We start from the raw sequence: 19757 nt of genomic DNA on the forward strand, positions 1-19757 counted from the left end.
ACACAAGAAAAGAAAATTGAACATTTAGTTTAAAGATATATGCATGTATGCTCAATAAAGGCTCAAAACTCACTTGTTGTGGGAATGGGTTTATAATGTGATCAAGTATATACAATCAAATTTTAATTAGATTTGTCATGCCTTTTCATAATTTTCTTATTCGGTTCTTTTTATCACGACGCTATCGGTTGTAAATTTGTAAAAATATAACATTTTTAGAACTTGTTATTCCCGAATTAAACCAAGATAAGTAAAAAAAATGCAAATTTTTGAAAAAATTTTGGGGTGATTAACGGTTCCAATAGAGTTTTGTGTAAGGCTTGTTATTAGGACTTACAAGATTCAATGTTTTAGCATCTCCTCCCCCACACTTAAATTACACATTTTCCTCAATGTGTCCCAAAAATAAGTTTTTAGGTTGATTCGAATGCGTAAAAAGTGTTTAAAAACAAGTTTTTCTGTTACTAGGCGTCTGGCCACGGCCCCGTGGTCAGATTGTCAGTATCAAATTTCAACAGAAGGCTGGCCACGGGGCGTGTTCAGCGAGCACGACCCGTGGCCAGTTACCTGAACTGGGACTTTTTTCTGCAGAGCCTGGGCACGGGGCGTGTTGGGTTGTGCATGGCCACGTGCTGCACATGCTTTAATGCTGGAAAAGTTGATAAAAGGCTCTGTTTTCGTGCATGGGGTGTGGTATTAACTTTCCTTTGGCAACATCCATCTTTTTTAGTGTGATTTATTCCTGAAAAGTAAGACTAAACTAGAAAAATAAAAGTTAAACTACATTAAAATGAAAATTAAACTAGGGATAGTTCCGCGGAATGCCTCCGTGGTGCGCTACGTTTATAAGGGTCCTTGGCTAGACCCATAGTCAGTCATATGTTATCCGAGCGGGGTGTCTCGCATCCCATGTTGAACCGTCGGGGAGCGTCATCCAAGCTTGAGTCTATGACATCCATATAGTTGACTGGGTCGTCCTCCACTCTTTTTCCGACCCCGAATTTCGTCTCCTTCTCTCCAACCCTCGATGTTAACTTCCCGTCACTCATATCCACCATGGCACAAGTGGTGGCAAGTAAATTGGGAATTTTGAAAATTCACCACATCGCGCGACGCGACGGCCATAACACTTTCTGGTCGAATAACGCGACCCCTTGTGAGGCGACTGAGGACATTTGTCGCCACATGGCAGCCACGTGGCATACCTACGTGCTGACTAACGCCACCTATGCCCTAGGTTAGGCCTTCGCTCGACGCGAAGGCTGTGTTGATTAAGCGTCGCGCAACGTGACGAGGTCCTTGATCAGATATATAATGAACGTTCATGAGACAGTTCAGTCGCTCAATTCATTTCTTTCTATAAAATTCTGCATAAGTGTTATACCCCAAATATACCCGGAGTACCAAAACTCTGCCCATTATCAGGGTAATAACTCGATCACGGTTACGGTACTATATCTGTTGGATCTGAGTTTGTTTTTTATTGTATTTTGTGTTTGAAGTTAAGATGAAAATGGATGAGTTGTGCAGCGGAATTAAAATGAAAACATACTTTGCATACAATCAAATGAGAGTAATACTTTAATCAAACATCTTTTACACAATGAACCGAATGATTGAATTTAATTTCAACAACGATTACAAAGATAGATGTATGAATGCAAACTCCCCCTCAGCCCGAGCTCAGTAGTTTGTTCGTGCAAAGAAGACGAATGATGTAAAGAGCTGATAGAACAGTACAAAGTACTGAACTATTTATAGGCACTTGCAAACTACTGAGCATCTTTGCTGACGTCACCATGAAAGTGACATCTAACCTCCTAACAAACTCTAACCTCTGATCTATACAGACACTGCTTGTGTTAACTACTGCTAATACATTCTATTACAAAACAGACTTTAGAACAGCTGCTGCAACCTTCTACTGCTGTGAACCCAGCAGCACTTGTCCGGATCAGCAGTGCTTGACTCAAGGCAGTAGTTTGAATCAGCAGGACTGTAGTCTTCCATCAGATCTTTAGTTGAGCAGCAGTTATGAGTCAGCCGTTTGGTAAGATCAGCAGATAGGAGGTCATCAGTAGTTGTAATCACTTTCAAGGGGAGAGATTTGTATATCAGCATCTGCTTATTCAGAATCCACTGTTCTGATCCAGTTTTGGCTTTAATTACCTGTTCCTCTGATAGGGTTCAATCCCAACAATCTTCCCCTGGAACAGATAATGCCAAAACCCTTCATTATTTGTGGATATTTTATTGCCTCATTAACAGCTCCCTTATCTGACCTTTAAATTGTAATTCAAAGTCAAGGGCATCTGTATCTTCATCATCCCTGCTAAGTGGAAGATCAAGGAGATCCTGCAAATCTTCAAGACTCAGGCCAAGAGCTTGTTCCCTTGATATTTTCTCCACTTCTCCACCAGACCTGAGCAAAGTCAATACGCAGGTCTGTTTGTCAGTTGCCACTTTTGTATTTTTGAGCCTGGTGGGTTTCTTGGGAGATGTTTATTTGCAGAAGTATTTGGTGAGGCTGGCCTGTTCATCACTGGCTGAGCAGTGGTAGCAGAGTTTTCCTGTTCAAGTTCTTCTTTTAACGTTCTTAACAAGCCTTCTTTTAAAACAGCATTTCCAGCAAGAATTTCTTGAACAATTTCAGCTCCTAACTGGCTTTGTGTCCTTCTTTTGTAGATGGCATTACCAGCTGGAGCAGTGGCTCTCCTGATTTGCAGCTTTGATGGTCCTTTTGAAACCGCTGCTACAGGGTAGTCAGGTTTTGGAGGAATTTTTGGATCTTTCTTTCTTAATTCCTCCAACCTTTTGTAGGTTGACCTGACCAAATCTTCTTTCCATCTAGCAACTTGTCTTTTAGTGCCAAATTCAGCAACAACCAGTTCTTCTTTCATTCTCTTTAGTTCCAACTGCTTTTCAGGTACATTCCTTTTGAACTTTGCCCAATCAGGAGGAGTGTGAGTGACTTTCCTTTTTATCATATCTTGAATTCTGGCTGCTTCAGTTTCAAGCTCTAGAACAGTCCACTCTTTGTACATGTGTCTCTCTCATTTGTATTTCTTGTAAAACATAATGCTTTCAATGTAGTCTTTCTTCAAAGTTTCAGCTGCTCTTTCTGAAATTTGTTGACTGACATTCTTTGCAAAACGTTCTAGGGAACTGACTTGTGTGAGCAGATTTTGGTAGTATCTTGATACTTCTTTGTCAGATTTCCCTTGTGTGTTTCTTTTCGAGATATACTCTGCTTGCTTGGCCTTTATCTTCAAATATTCTTCAATGTTTTTGGGCCAGGGATATCCTTTGATTGAACGCAAACTCCTTTTGGCAGGGTCATCCTCAGTATAAAAGGATTTTATTTCTTCTCTAACTGCTTCCAGTTCAAGAGGAAATTGAACACCCACAGGAGGTAAAAGCTTGTGCATTGGAATAGAAGAGAGTGGAACTGGTTTTGGTATATTGACAAGAGCTAAAGGTTTTGAAGATGTTGGGGATGGTGAAGTGACATCATCTTTAGGAATTAGCCTTCTCCTCTTTATTTGAGGAGGGACTGATGATGTTTTGGATGGAAAGGTGGTTGTAGTGGCAGTGGTTTGTGATAGACTAACAGTTGTTGAAACAACTGGTGTTCCAACTACTGTTGTCTTTACAGTAGAAGTTATAACAACTGCTGTCTTCTGTCTTTTGACAGGAGGTGAATGTGATTTTGGTGGTGATGGAGGTAAAGCATTGGATGTAGTGTGTGTTGAAGTGGTGTGTGTTGAAGTGGGAACATATGTTGAAACTACTGAAGTACCAACAGCAGCTGATACACCAGGAGTTACAACAACTGTTTTAGGTGGTGGTTTCTGAGCAGACTTTGAACGTCTGACCGGAATGGATTTGGGTAGCCTTACTTTTCTAGTAGGCTTCTTCTTTTCATCAATGAGATTTTCATCATCTCTTGACCCTGAAGTACCCTGATCCGGATAATCCACCCTGGCTTTCTTTTTGGCCTCTCTATCCCTTTTTACACATGCAAGTGCTTCTGCAAGTGCATTTGTGGTCACATCAATTTTCTTACTCCCATCTGGCAAAGGAATCTGTTTGGTCATATTGGAATTTTCTGGTGCGAGGTAGAGACCATCTGTTATTCCTTTCCTTCTCCATTCCTGAATTTTCTCCCCCTTTTTGGCATTATCTTCGGGGAGTTGATCAATGAAGAACACTGGTGGAGGAGCAGTGCCAGTGGAGTGCAAGATCTGAGTTTTGAGAGCCTTTAGATCAGCCTGAGTGTCTTTGTACCTAGACTCCATAGCATTTCTCAATTGTTGAACATGTTTTTCATGTTGCTGATATGCTATTTGTGCTTGATGATGGAGAAAAGGTTGAAATAGATTCCAGAGCTCATTTGTAGCAGGTGCCTGTTGGAGAGCAGGTGCTTGAGGTGGAACAACAGTGGATTGTACCTTCTGTACTTGTAACAACTGTTGTAGCATATCTTTGAGTTCTGCAACAGAGTTATCAAGTTTTTCAACACGAGCCGTCAATTTCTGGTACTTTAAACCATCACCCAATTTAATGGGATCATCTGATTTCCCACTAACAGTGGTTTTATCAGTGGTAGAAGTAGGGAGTTTACTCCAAACCTTAACCACTGATGCCCCTTTTTCTTGGTACTGGGGTCTTCTTCCTTCAACACTTGACAACCTTTAGATGTTGCCAGTAGGATAAATAAATCCACTGGTGGTTGGCAGAGGTGCTATAAAAGGAATTGCCTCCAAGGAAGTCTTATTGATGTAACCACTGTCCAACTGTAAACCTGTAGGTTCAACAGTTGTAGTGGCTGCTTCACTTGGATTACCACAAAGAGTTACTTGTAACTCAATGGGTGTAACCTCCTCAGGTTGTGTTGGTGGGTTAGCAATGAATGATACAGCAGCTCAGTCATTTGTTGAGGTATATTCTCATTGACAGGTGATTGAGAAGGACTGAGTAATTCCTGGTTCAAATCAATTGCATCCAACAGTAGTTGTGTTTTTGGTGGAATTGAGGATGTGATGGTAGGTGTAGAAATCAGATTTGCTCCGGGCATTGAGCTGTGGATGATGGAGACGAGTGTATCCAGAGCATCATGATGTGGTGGCCCTTTGTGTACAACCTGTTCTTTTTGTGAAGAAGCAGGAGGAGTTATGGTTATGGGTTGAGATATTTGTACCAACAGCTGTGAGGAAGAAGCAGTAGTGGTTTCTTGTGACATTTGTGTTGTCACAGGCATTAACTCTGGTATCTCATCCTCCAGAGTTGCCATTTTGATTGGTTTGGGGGGTTTTTGATTTTTCTTTTTGTAAAGCTTTTTGGGTTTTGTAGGTGTGGGTTTCAAAACAGTTGGTCTGCTGCTTTGATCACCTAGAGCAGTAGGCTCAGCAGCAGATACCTGAGGAGCAGTGGTTGCTGCTAAATTCTGCTCAGGTACCCCTACTTGTGTTTTGCAAGGTGCTAACATTCGTGAAAAAGTTTAAGATGTTAGACAGTTTATTGCAGTTATTTCACCTTGGTTTATTAAAGCTAAATCATCCTTACTGAATTTCTTTTCAAAATAGTAGCTTAAAAACCTTGGGAATAGTAAGAATGATTTGCTTTCAACATTATTAACCAGATCTTTAAAGATTTCCCGAGAATAATTATAATTTTCTTCTTGAAGAATTGCATATCCCAGATTTTGAATCTTTATAGGAATCTCATTAAAAGAAGTGGTTTTGTTTGAAACACATAGGAGGAGGGTATGAAATAGAAATCTTGGTGCAGGAGGAAAATAACCTTTTTCTAAGGTTAGTTTCTTCATCATTGTGGCTTCATACCCTCTTTCAATGAAGTCAATGTGCAACTCGTTTTTGGTGAAGGAAGTTTTACCTGCCTGGTCATCGAGTTGAAAGACTTCGGAGATGGATTGTGGTGTAATGTGGACAGCTTTACCTTTTATGGAAGATTGGATTGCAGTTGCAATGTCTCCTTTTTTTTCAAGGGTTGCATTCTTCCAAAATTCCCTTTGGGTCGCCAACTAGATGGGTGCGTCGGCGGTGAGCAAAGTTTTGTACTTTGATTTTGCCATGATGGTGATAATGGAATCGAAAACATCTGTGGTTCCTGGTTTTGTGAGAAGACCCAGGAGATTGTGAGATTTTTTGAATGGAATTTCAGTGGTAGTTGCCTTTTGAGAGGCTGTTTTCGATGATTTTGATGAGGGTTTTGCAGAGAGCTTCGATTTTGTCATTTTTGAAACGAAACGATCGAAGAAATTTGTGAGAAATGAGAAGAAAAACTGCTTTGAGAAGAGAATTTTTAAGAATTCAATTCGACAGTAAAACCCTGTTTTGATGGTGAGTGGGGATATTATAGGAAAGAGAATGAATGCTGACGTGGCAGCCGTTACAAAAGGTCTGACTGCTATGTACTGCCCACGTGACAACCACTGGTGAAAATGAAGGACAGTACTTTTGGTGAAAGCAACTGATGAAAGCAGTGGAAAGGGGGCAGTGAATGATTTTCACTATCAGTGGATAGCATATCAGTGGATAAGACACTGCTTTTGAACAACAGTGGTTATCAAGGAATGAGAGAACAGAGGTTGCCTTTCAGCAGTGGGCAGACTTTTTGAAGTAGATCAGACTTTTGAACAATCAGTGGTTATGGCAGACTTTTAAGGATTTTAATGAAATTTTCCTTTTTAAGCTATTTTTAAGGATGGATTTTTGATTTTCTGAAAACATTTTGTTGCTTTTATTCATAGAAAAACAAGATGTTGCTTGTTATTCCATGTTTAGCATCCCAATCCTAGAGACCAAGCTTTCAAAAGTGGCTGTATCAAGTGCTTTTGTGAGCACATCTACCAGCTGGTCTTTAGTTGGGACATGATGCAGAGAAATCAAACCTTTTTCATAGCAATCCCTCACAAAGTGATGTCTGATGTCGATATGCTTTGTGGTAGAATGGGAAACTGGATTTTTGATGATATTTTCTGCTGCCTGGCTGTCCAACATGAGTGGTGTCTTTAAGGCAGTGATACCAAAATCCAGTAACTGATTTTGAAGCCACAGGAGTTGGGCTGTACAGCTTGCAGCAGCAATGTATTCAGCCTCAGCAGTGGATGTTGAAACTGCTGCTTGCTTTTTGCTTGGCCAAGAGACTAAGCAATCACCTAGAAACTGGCACCCTCCTGAAGTGGAATTCCTTGTGGTGTGACATCCAGCAAAGTCGCTGTCTGAAAAACCTGAAAGCTTGATATTCCCATTAGCTGGATACCAGATACCAAGTGTGGGAGCACCTTTTATGTATCTGAGAATCCTTTTTATAGCAATGAGATTTGATTTTCTGGAAGCTGATTGACTTCTTGCACAGACACATGTTGCAAACATGATGTCTGGTCTAGATGCAGTTAGGTACAATAAGGACCTAATCATGCTTCTATAGAGTGTTTGGTCAATCAGCTCATCCTTTTCATCAGACATGACCAGCTTATTTGTGGCCATGGGTGTGCTGCATGGTTTACAATCATTCATATCAAATTTGGTTAAAAGTTCTTTAGCATATTTGCTTTGATGAATGAAAGTTCCATTTTGCAACTGCTGTACTTGGAGACCAAGAAAGCATTGCAGCTCACCCATTGCACTCATTTCAAACTCAGCTGTCATGAGTTCTCTAAACTCTTCACACATTTTGGTACATGTGCTTCCAAAAATAATGTCATCCACACAAATTTGGACAATCATTAAATCTTTCCCTCTCCATTTATGAAACAGTGTTTTATCAATGGTACCTCTTTTGAAACCATTTGAGAGTAGAAAGTTGGAAAGAGTTTCATACCAGGCTCTAGGTGCTTGTTTCAGTCCATACAAGGCTTTGTTTAGCCTGTAGACATGATCAGGATAAAATGGATCCTCAAAGCCTGGAGGTTGACATACATATACCTCTTCTTGCAATGTACCATAGAGGAAAGCACTTTTGATATCCATCTGAAACACCTTCATGTTGTGGTTGACAGCAAAGGCCAGGAACAGTCTGATAGCTTCCAATCTTGCAACAGGGGCGAATGTTTCATCATAATCAATCCCCTCTTCCTGTCTGTAACCTTGAACCACAAGCCTGGCTTTGTTCTTGACAACAATGCCCCTTTCATCTGTTTTGTTCTTGAAGACCCACTTTGTGCTAATGGGACTAACCTCTTTTGGCAGTGGTACAAGTTCCCATACTTGTTGTCTCTTAAACTGTTGGAGCTCCTCTTGCATGGCTTCTACCCAGCTGTTGTCTTTTAGTGCCTCTTGGTACTTGACTGGCTGATGAAGTGATAGAAAACCAGCAAAAAGACAAATGTTTTGGGTTTGGCTTCTTGTGAGCACCCCTTCATTGATGTTGCCAATGATTTGATCAGGTGGATGAGATCTCAAGAAGATTAAATCTCCTTGGTATGGTATGATGGCATTTGTTGGTGAAGGCTGCAAATGTGTATCATCTGAGCTAACCACTGCTGATGACTTTGATGACCCAGCAGTGGCTTCAAAAGGTGGTGGAATGGGTGGTAATGGAGTGGACCACTGCTGACTTTTATCCACTGTTTGAGGACTTTTGTCAGCAGTGTTTGAGGATGTGGAAGCAGTGGTGAATGGGCTACTTTGGTCAACAACTGTTGATGTAGCAGTGGTTGAGCTTTGACAGATGTTTTGAACAACTGATGCTTTTCCCTTTGTGGCAGACCTTTGAGGGATGATGACTTCATACCCATAGTCTGGTGTTGTATCCTCTGATGGACCTGCACTGTTAGTCTTGACAGCAGTATTTTCAAAAGTGAATTTTTCAAGATCAAACAGTTCAGCAGGATTTGCTGGGATTTCCATTGATGAAAGTTCATTGAACTTTACATCCAAAGTCTCCTCCACTACCTTGGTCCGTGCATTGAACACTTTGTAGGCCTTGGCAGTGGTTGAGTATCCCAGAAAATAACCACAATCAATTTTGGCTGCAAATTTTGAAATGGAATCTTTTAAATTCAAAATAAAGCATGGGCAACCAAATACCTTAAAGTATGAGATTAGTGGTTTGATTTTATACAGAATTTCATAGGCAGTCTTTTTGTGCCTGGGGTTTATTAAAGCTCTGTTCTGGACATAGCAAGCAGTGTTTACTGCCTCTGCCCAGAAAGTTAATGGCAAACCTGAATCTGCAAGCATGGTTCTGGCAGCCTCAATCAAAGTTCTGTTCTTTCTTTCAACAACCCCATTTTGCTCTGGTATTCTAGGGATGCTGTACTGCCTTACAATCCCTTTCTTCACACAGAAGGCATCCAACTCCCTATTTTTAAAATCTGTGCCATTGTCACTCCTAAAGCTTTTCACTGGTAGGTCAAATTGCTTTTCAACCTGTGTCACAAAGTCTTGCAAAATGCCTGCAGTTTCATCTTTAGAGTGCAAAAAGAAAGTCCATGTAAACCTAGAAAAGTCATCAACTATAACCAAACAATATCTTTTCCTTTTAAGGCTCATGACTTGAACTGGGCCAAACAAATCCATGTGTAGCATTTGCAAACACTGGGTTGTTTTGGACTCTTCAATGGACTTGTAGGAACTTTTATGCTGTTTTCCTTTTAAACAGGAAATGCAATGTTCAGGACATGAAAACAATTTTTGTGGTAGGCCTCTCACCAAACCATTTTTTGAAATTTCTGTTATTGTCTTAAGATTTGTGTGCCCCAGTCTTTTGTGCCAAAGTTCTGTCTCTTTGTTAGAGGCAGTTGAGAACAGACAGGCATCAACTCTGGGACACTCTTTTGACATGTCAACAACATAAACATTGCCACTTCTTTGAGCAACAAATTTAGTTTGACCATTTTTGATTATTGCTTCAATCTTTTTGACCATTTCTGGTCCAACAATCCTACAACAATCTTTTGTGAAGAATGACCCAAACCCTTTGTCACTCATTTGAGATACACTCAGAAGGTTGAATTTTAGATTGTCTATTAGATTGACATTTTCAAATTTTACATTGCCAGATTGCACTGTTCCAGACCCCAAAACCTTCCCTTTACTATTATTTCCAAAGGATATATCACCCCCACCATGGATTTTAAAGTCTTTGAGGAGGGCTTTACATCCTGTCATGTGCCTGGAGCCTCCACTATCTACATACCAAAGACTATCAAAGCATGCAGAAGCTCCCTGCACATGAAGTAAAAGGATTAGTTCATTAAGGACTCCAAAGCCAGCAGGGCTTTGGATGGAGTCTCAACAGTGTCTGGCATGGATGCAGTGTGATGGACAGTGGTTAAGTCAGGGGTTTGGACAGTTTTAGTACTGTTCCTTGCTAACCACTGTTGAGGGTCTTGTCTAATCACCTGCTGGTAACCGAAAGGATGCCTATTCACTCTGGGTTTAGAGGGCTTTTTGTAGACCTCATAAACGTGTGGAATCCTTTGGTAGGACTGTTTTTCCTTGCCTTTTCTGAACTGATTGGTAGGAGGTGCATCAGTAACCTGAACATCTCTTTTAACAGATGTTTGGTTCAGCTGTTTTGTGACAGCTGTTTGAACTGGCACAAACAATGGTTGTTTCTTTGTGAATTTGACAGATGGTGATGCTGATGGACTCAAGGATATTTTAGCAAGGTACTCATTCTTTTTGATGTCAAAGTTTTTGAGATAAACACATGCTTGAGTTTTGTGGTTTGTTTTACCACAAACAATGCAGCTTTCAGCTGAAACTATGACACTTGTTTTGTTTATATCATAAGCTTTTAAGTGGAAACAATCTTTTGTTAGATGGTTCCTTTTCTCACAAAATTCACAAAACAAGTTATCAATTTTTTCTTTCTTCTTCCTCTTTTCAGACTCCTTTGCAGGAGAGGTTTTAACCACTGCTGGAATGTCCTTAAGAGGAATGACTTTAGCTTTTGGAGCTTTAACACCATCAGTTGATGTAAAGTCCATTGGCTTGAAATTTTCAAGAATATCACAATCATCAGACCATTTTGGTTTAAATTGATGATTTTCAATCTCCTCAAAAGCAGAGGGGCCCATTGGTCTGTCAAGTGTGATTTTGTTACCAAGTTTGTCAGTGATTTTCACTTCTTGGCCATTCTTGTTTGTGGGGATGTACTCAGCAGTTACATCAGTGGTTGAAACAGATTTTTCAAAAGCAGTGTTTTCATCATCATGTTTTCTATAACCAACCCCAAATTTCACATTGCTTTTTATCTGTTTCTCAAGCATAACCTCATACCCTTTGCATGATTCCACCCATTTCTCACATGTGATCTGAGTGGATTCTAACTCCTTTTTGCAAACTTGGTATTTTTCTACCATAGTTTGGAGTTGGGTTTTGGTTATGCTTTGCTCTTCTTTCATGCTGCTAATCTCTTTCTCTTTTTCAGCCAATTTGTTTTTAAGTTCTTTTAAAGATCTTTCAAATTTGACTTCATCAGTTCAGATTTTGTTCCTAAGGTTTTCATTCACCTCTTTGATGTTAGCAAAAGCAATAATGCAATTGTCAGAACATAGTTTTTCTAGAACTTGAGGTGATACCTTGGCAGCAGCCATCATTGCACAATCACACTGAGTATTCTCTTCATCACCAGCTCTCTCTTCTTTTTCACCTGCCTTTTCTTCTTTCTTATCTTCTTCAGACCATAGATCTGTCAGTGGTTCAATCAAGGTACCTGAACTTTCATCCAACAGTACTTCATTAGCCACAGCAGTAACCACTGCTTCAATTACCTCATCCACTGTTTCAGAGACCAGCTGTTTCTCTTCAGATTCAACACCCTCCTGTATTGACTCTAATGCCATCAAACAAAATTCATCATGAGAAGAAACATTAGAAGCATAGAGTGCAAAGTTTTCATCACTGAGGTCTTCAGGCATACTGCTCCAGTCAACAAACTCTTGAGTAAAGAAACTTTGTTGATCTGGTTGTGTTGCTACTGGAGCAGTGGTTTGTGGTGCAGGTTGCACTTGTGCCTGGGGAGCAGGGGTTTGAACATATTGAATCTGTGGAGCAGCTGTTTGGACATAATGTACTGGCACAGGAGCAACAGCATAGTGAGCAGTGTTCACATGTGCTGCTGGGGCATATTGGGCATAGTGCACAGTGTTTTGATTTTGAGGTCTAGGATTTGAACTAGGGTGAGTGATTATGGGACCAGTTGTTTGACTCCTACACTGTCTAGCAAAATGTCCTAACCTGTTACACTTATAGCACTTGATTTTCGATTTATCCAACCCAACCCTTAGATTCCCATGCAACCCTGGGAATTTTCGCCCTGTTCTTTTATAAAACTTGCTAGTTCTAACACTTAGAAAGGCCAGTTGATGCAAGATGTCCATTTCCTCTAGATCAGTGGGGTCAAAATGCTGTAAATCATTTAGTTCAAAGCTTAAATTGTCTGACATCTGGTTTTCATTTGCAGTGAATGCATAACCTGTAGAGTGAGGATCAGGGTTGTTAAAATTTGCACCAGCAGTTATGTCAATGAAGTGATCATAACCCTGATCCTTACCACTACCACCAGATTCTTCTTGACCCAGAAGAGCTGTGTTACCGAAAGAATAATCATCAACGGTTTTCCCTGACTCTTGTAACTTCCTTTTCTGGTTCAACTCCCTTTCGTAGGTCAGGAGTCGACCATGGAGTTGGGTCAAGGTCAGATCCTTGAACTCAGGTGAATTTCGGGTGACAAACGCTATTGTGTCCCATTTATCTGGTAGTGACCTGAGGAACCTGCTGTTTTGAGTTGAGTTTGTAAAAGTGGTTTTAACAAGTCTCAGTTCACTGATGAGACAACTGAACCGCTCAAATTGTTGCGTCAGTGATTCACCTTTAACATGACAAAATGTTTCATACTGTTGGTTCAGGATTTCCCTATTGTTTTCTATGACCTCTTCGGTACCTCCAAACTGTTCCTTAAGCGCGTCCCACAACTCTTTGGCATTGTCACAATGTAACAATCCAGCATATATTTCGTTGGGCAGCGCTGATGCTATGATACTAAATGCTTTAGCATCTAGTTCAAACTTTTGATAATCCGTTTCAGTATAATTTTCAACAGGTTTTGGAACTTGTTTTTTAGCATCTTCAGCGCTTGGCACTGTAGGAACATGAGGACCAAAGATGACAGACTTCCAACAACATGTGCTTTGTTGAGCGAGGATGTGACCCATCCTCCTCTGCCAGATGTTGTACTCATTTCTTTTTAGCATAGGTGGTTTAAAGAGAGAACCAATGTTGTTTTTATCGTCCTGAGATTGTGACGTCATTCTTGTTGTTTTACAGGTACTGAGAAATCAACTTTAGTGGTGATTAATCCTTACTCTGTTTTTCAACGACGAACAAACTATCAGTATCAACTGTTTTGAGCTGAACTATTTACGTCAAAATGATTGTTAAATCAAATTTGACTGTCCAAGCTCTGATACCAATTGTTGGATCTGAGTTTCTTTTTGATTGTATTTTGTGTTTGAAGTTAAGATGAAAATGGATGAGTTGTGCAGCGGAATTAAAATGAAAACAAACTTTGCATACAATCAAATGAGAGTAATACTTTAATCAAACATCTTTTACACAATGAACCGAATGATTGAATTCAATTTCAACAACGATTACAAAGATAGATGTATGAATGCAAACTCCCCCTCAGCTCGAGCTCAGTAGTTTGTTCGTGCAAAGATGACGAATGATGTAAAGAGCTGATAGAACAGTACAAAGTACTGAACTATTTATAGGCACTTGCAAACTACTAAGCATCTTTGCTGACGTCACCATGAAAGTGACATCTAACCTCCTAACAAACTCTAACCTCTGATCTATACAGACACTGCTTGTGTTAACTACTGCTAATACATTCTATTATAAAACAGACTTTAGAACAGCTGCTGCAACCTTCTACTGCTGTGAACCCAGCAGCACTTGTCCGGATCAGCAGTGCTTGACTCAAGGCAGTAGTTTGAATCAGCAGGACTGTAGTCTTCCATCAGATCTTTAGTTGAGCAGCAGTTATGAGTCAGCAGTTTGGTAAGATCAGCAGATAGGAGGTCATCAGTAGTTGTAATCACTTTCAAGGGGAGAGATTTGTATATCAGCATCTGCTTATTCAGAATCCACTGTTCTGATCCAGTTTTGGCTTTAATTACCTGTTCCTCTGATAGGGTTCAATCCCAACAATATCCAATCGCTTAAAACTGATCCAATGGATGTTTAAGTACTGCCGGTTCCCGACTATACTTTGTCATTCGTTGTGGGTTTCGATTTCGTGATTATCGTTAATGTTGTATTGAGTTAATACACTAATACGTGTGCATTGTTTATTTAATTAGGATTACCAGCTATAAACCGGTAGGCAAGCTCTATCAACCTAAACCCACAATGTGAGTTATTCTATTTTTATTAAATGCTTTCAAAACCCAACTTGTTTTCAAAGTTGTAATTACAGTGATTAAGTCTTTGTAATCTACAATTACTTCCGGTATGTGGGGTTTTCTATACACTATTTGATAAGCTTCACCATTGGACAACGGGTTAGCCAATGTGTGATATGACCATAGTCATAGATCCGGTCGAGTGACAAATACCGATTTGGGGTAATTGGTTGATATAAACATTGTAATCGCTCTTAATACTGTAAATTATAACAATGTGTCTTTTGTACAAATTGAATGCAGTATTTTTCACTGATCAAATGTTTTTAAAACATGTTTCAGGTGATTTACTGTGAAGAAAGGAAAAGTGTCGTGAAGCACTTCATCTTAAATAAGTGGCTCAGTAAATCCGAAATAAAACGTGTTTTCTGTAATTAAAGGATTTCCCCAGTGAAATTCCTTTTCTGTAAATATGGGGTTTACCCCACCGTTCTGAAATAAAGTAATTCGGTGTTTTGAAACTCTGATAAATTTTTCCTAACACCCGGTCCTGATGAAAATTCCGCTGCCAGTTAATAAATACCGATACCACTGTTGTCTGCCTCGCGACGCTCGAACCGGGATATGGGTCGTGGGTCGTGACAGAAGGTGGTATCAGAGCCACTGGTTTAAGCTAATTAAGTATTTTAAAAATACATAAATTAATAGTCAGGTTTTTTATGCTTCTGTGAAAAATTTGTGCTACTAATCAATATTATATTTGATTTTCGGAATTCGTGTTTTCATTGTTTTTGACTAATAGTATAAGCGAGTTATTAGAAGCCCTTCAGAACTTCTCAATGAGTCCCACTCATATGGAAACAACAGAAAATCAGACGGGATACCAAGCTGAACCTAATGAACCAATAGTATTTCAAGCTCATGAAAAGCCAGAACCAAAGAAAAGTAGAAGGATTTTGGACTGGAAAAGAGGTAGGAAGAAGAAGCCAATGGCCTAGAAAATCAAGCAAACTGTTGAACCAAAAGGAAAAGAAATCTTGGGAGAGAGTTCCAACCAAGCCCCAACATTACCACCATGGGAGGAGTTGGATAGAAAATTAGCTAATTGTGATTTGTTTGGACCGTTAGATGAAAACCTCCTGAATGCACCCGTACCACCTGAAATACCAATAAACCTGGAACCCGCCATTCTCGTACTAGTCATTCCATAACAGCCACTTCCTAATGAAGCTGAAGAATGGTGGACTAATGACTGGGCTTTCTAGAACCTGATGAATCACCTAAACCTATATTACCCTCAGTTTGAACCTGCTCCTGGTGTCTTTCCAACCATGAACTCCGACAATGTTGTTGAACTGCACCATTATGGCGAAGAATTGGTGGATGCAGGGAATAGGATCAGATCAGTGGGTGAGAACCTCGTCTGGAAGTATGACGAGCAGGTATTCAACTTCTGAAGGCGGTCTAACTATAGAATAGATGTTTGTATAATATTTAATATTTTGTGAAAAAAATAATATATGTATATAATATATATATCACCTAACAATAAATAGAACTATATATGTAAATATGTGGTTGCGTAATGAAGCATAATATATAAAATATCTAAATGTCGCAATGCTCGACAATTTTGGTTATATGCTCTGACTCAGTTTATATTTGTGATTACAATACTTTGTTATTTGATATTATACTACGATATTAATTTGTGTACGATGTTTGCAATTCAGATGTCAAACGAAGTTAACCAATTAAGCAAGAATAATTAGGAAAATTCTTTGAATAAAGAGGCTATAGAAAACATAATCGCTCAGGGTATAGCTAATGCTATCCCTTTAATCATAGCAGCTGTTAAGAACCCGGTTGAACATTCCAAAGCTAAGAATAGCAAATGCACCCGTGATGACAGTTTTAGTCATAATGTGAATGGAGGCAATGATAATTTTATCACGGCCCCATTACCTAAAAAGATGAAAGCAATGACGGCTGGTTGTACTTATAAAGAATTTCTAGCCTGCAACCAACTGAATTCGCAGGCAGTAAAGGAGCCACGGATGCACTGCGATGGCTAGAAAAGACAGAATCCACTCTTAAAATAAGTAAATGTGTGGAAGAAGACAAGGTAATGTATGCTTCTAATCTTTTTAAAGAAGAAGCACTAGAATGGTGGAATACTATTCTACAGGCAAAAGGAAGCGACATGGCTTATGCCATGAGTTGGGAAGAGTTTAAGGAAATGACAGAAAGGAAATTTTGTTCTCCTTATGAAAAAGAACAAATGACAAATAAGTTCCTAAACCATAGAATGGTGGATGTAAAGTGTCGTGAGTATACGACAAAATTTTCCGAATATGCAAGAATAGTACCGACTCTGGCTTCGCTAGAACCTGTACTTATTTCTAGCTATATTTACGAAATCCGTGATATAGTCAAGGCTGCTAGACCTCGGACTATCAAAGACCCTGTCGAATTGGCAAATACTTTGACTGACGGATTAGTTCGTACGAGAGATGAAAATAGGAAGAGGGAGTTAGCTCAAAAGATTACCCAAGGTTTTCGCTCGGGTAATAATAATAATTACAAAAAGAAGGGAGTTGGGCAGTCATCTGCACCATCTTTTTGCAGAATCTGTAAAAAGAAGCATGTAGGAAGGTGTAAGGAGTACTACAATTTCTGCAAAATACATGGGCACAGAGAGGAAGAATGTAAAAAGAAATCTACTATCTGCTTCAATTGCGGGGAAGCATGGAATTTTAAGCCAAAATTACCTAAATTAACAAAGGCACCTGACAACAAAGCGAAAGCAGTAGACAGACAACAAGAAGAATGCATGAACTTTTCAGCTGACCACGCAAGAGGCAGCCATGAATCCCGACGTAATCGCCGGTACGTTCCTTATCCATGACGTATATGCAAAATTATTATTTGACTCTGGTGCAAACCAAAGTTTTATAAATATTGCATTCTGCCAAGCTCTTAATCAACCTTTAACTAAGCTTAGTCAAGCTTGTTGACGGGTGGTCCATGGGACAACCCTTAAGTGTGTTAAAAGACGAGTTAATCCCTCATTTGATCATGTAATTGTCTTGAATTAGATAACTACGGTTGCTTGTGTTTCAGGTACATTTGGAGCTTAAAAGTATGGAAATAAAGCTTCGAATAGACACGACTGGATTGGAGATTGAAAGACGGAGAATAAATGAAAAAAATAAAATTTTGGAATTGAATAATTAAGAAGATAACATGATAGAGGATGAAATTACGAGAACGTAGGCGAAAACGGTGAAGAAAACGGAGTTGAAACGAGAAAGTTATGAAGAAAACAAAATTGATTGCTGAAGCCTACCGTAAATTACGATAGCTAGCGTAATTTACGGTAGACTCTGACAAAAATTGATGCCGTAAGACAGTTTAAATCCACCGTAAGCCATTTTAAGCCACTGTAAGCTACGGTGGCCACCGTAGCTTACGGTGGAGCCTGCGAAAAAGGTGTAACTCCCCACTTTTAAGGTGTTTTATGGTGTCTTTTCATTGGCAATCATTGTGGGACGTTTTGGAGCAGTTCTTGGGGCGATTTTGGCTGGTTCTTCTTAGTTCTAAACAATTGGTTTGTGTTTTCGATTCATATGAACATTAATCCTTGTGTGATGATGATGTACCAAGTCATGAGTGGCTAAATTCGTGGTGATCATCCTAGATGTAAGGTTTACTTTTGAAACACTTTGTTTGTGCTTGAATTTCTAGAATAATGACTTTGAATGTTTTTTTTTAAGTTATTATGGTGTTTGAATGTTTATTTGTAAAGTGTTGATTCTTGTTTGATGTTAGTCTAAACCATATGTTCTTGGTGCCGTTGGCAATCGAGATATCATGGGAGGGATTAGGGTTGGATAATTGTCAATTGATCATCGGGTAACAACCTCGCATTTTATAATCCTAGTACTTAGTTCCCTTTCATCACAAATAGATAATCAAACACGAGCCATGTCTATGTGGTTCTTTCTAGTTGGGCATAAACATTAGTGTGGATTAAAACCTGAAATCTAGGATGGTCGCTTGTTCCTAATCTCTTTTCAAAACCAACATTTGAATTGCAATCTAGTTTAGTTTAATCTAGTTAATTAAAACCAATTAATCCAAATTCTGAATTTACTTTTCTTGAAATTTAGTTAACTTTAGTACTATAGATAAACCATTTAGATAACACATATTCCACAAACTCCCTGTGTTCGATACCCACTTACCGCTAGCTAATTAGTTGTAATTGGATTAACTTTGATTGTGACCACGACATCACGTCAAATTTTAGCGCCGTTGCCGGGGAGTAGTGCGCAACGTGTGTTAATTTAGTAGTTTTGTTTGTTATTCTCGGGTTTACGCTGGTTATGTTTAGTGTGCAGGTACTACAGGTGTATGAATACTAGGGGCTCTCACAAGTCATCACCACTATCGTTTGATCCGGAAATTGAAGGAACGCTAAGGCAAAACAGAGTTTTGGTATGAGAAAACAGAATTATTGGTTCACCCACTTCACCCATTACACCACGAAACATCATGCAAGAAACCCAAGTACCACCCACAACGGGTCAAACGACCTCATGACACTACACCAACCAATACCACACAACTGATTACTACTCAAGTTGAACCCAATCTTACCTTTAGCCCTTCTACCACCATCCCACCATTTTCACACTTCTTTCCCCCAACTACGGGTCAATCATCTTCTAATTATCCAATACCACCGAATTCAACCATTGTCCATACCACTTCTACATTTAGACCATCGAACCAAGTGGGCTTTCAATACTCATCCCTTCCTTTTAGTCAATCTTCGGGTATTCAAGGGGATGGATATGGCGATGGTTATGAAGAGGATTTTAGAGGGTACGAAGAAGAAGGTTTTTACTATGGGGGTGATGGAGGTAATTTGGGACCTCAAGGAGGAGCGGGTCAACAAAGTCAACCATTGCAACAAATTCAAGATATGGGTAGGCCACCAACGGGGATACAACAAATTCGGCTACATGGGCCACAAATCCAAAGACCAACACCTCTACAACAAGTTCGGCCGCAATATCAACATCACCAATTCCAAAGGCCGCTGCAACAACCTCCAATGCAACAACCTCAATTTCAGCAACCGTTTGCACCTCAAGGGCCGATGCAAGGGCAAATGGGTCGTCCAAGAGTACCATTGGGTGCTCCACGAAGACATCACCGAGAGGCGGTGCGGGGAATTAAAGCTCATTTTAGACCGGTTATTACTAATAATCCTTCACCGGTGGTGATTCCTCATCACCCGGATGGAAGGACTTTTGAGGTTAGAACTAGCGCACTTCAAAGTTTGCCAAAGTTTAAAGGGTTAGCA

This window comes from Helianthus annuus, chromosome 5, assembly GCF_002127325.2.
Source record: "Helianthus annuus cultivar XRQ/B chromosome 5, HanXRQr2.0-SUNRISE, whole genome shotgun sequence".
Lineage (NCBI taxonomy): Eukaryota > Viridiplantae > Streptophyta > Magnoliopsida > Asterales > Asteraceae > Helianthus > Helianthus annuus.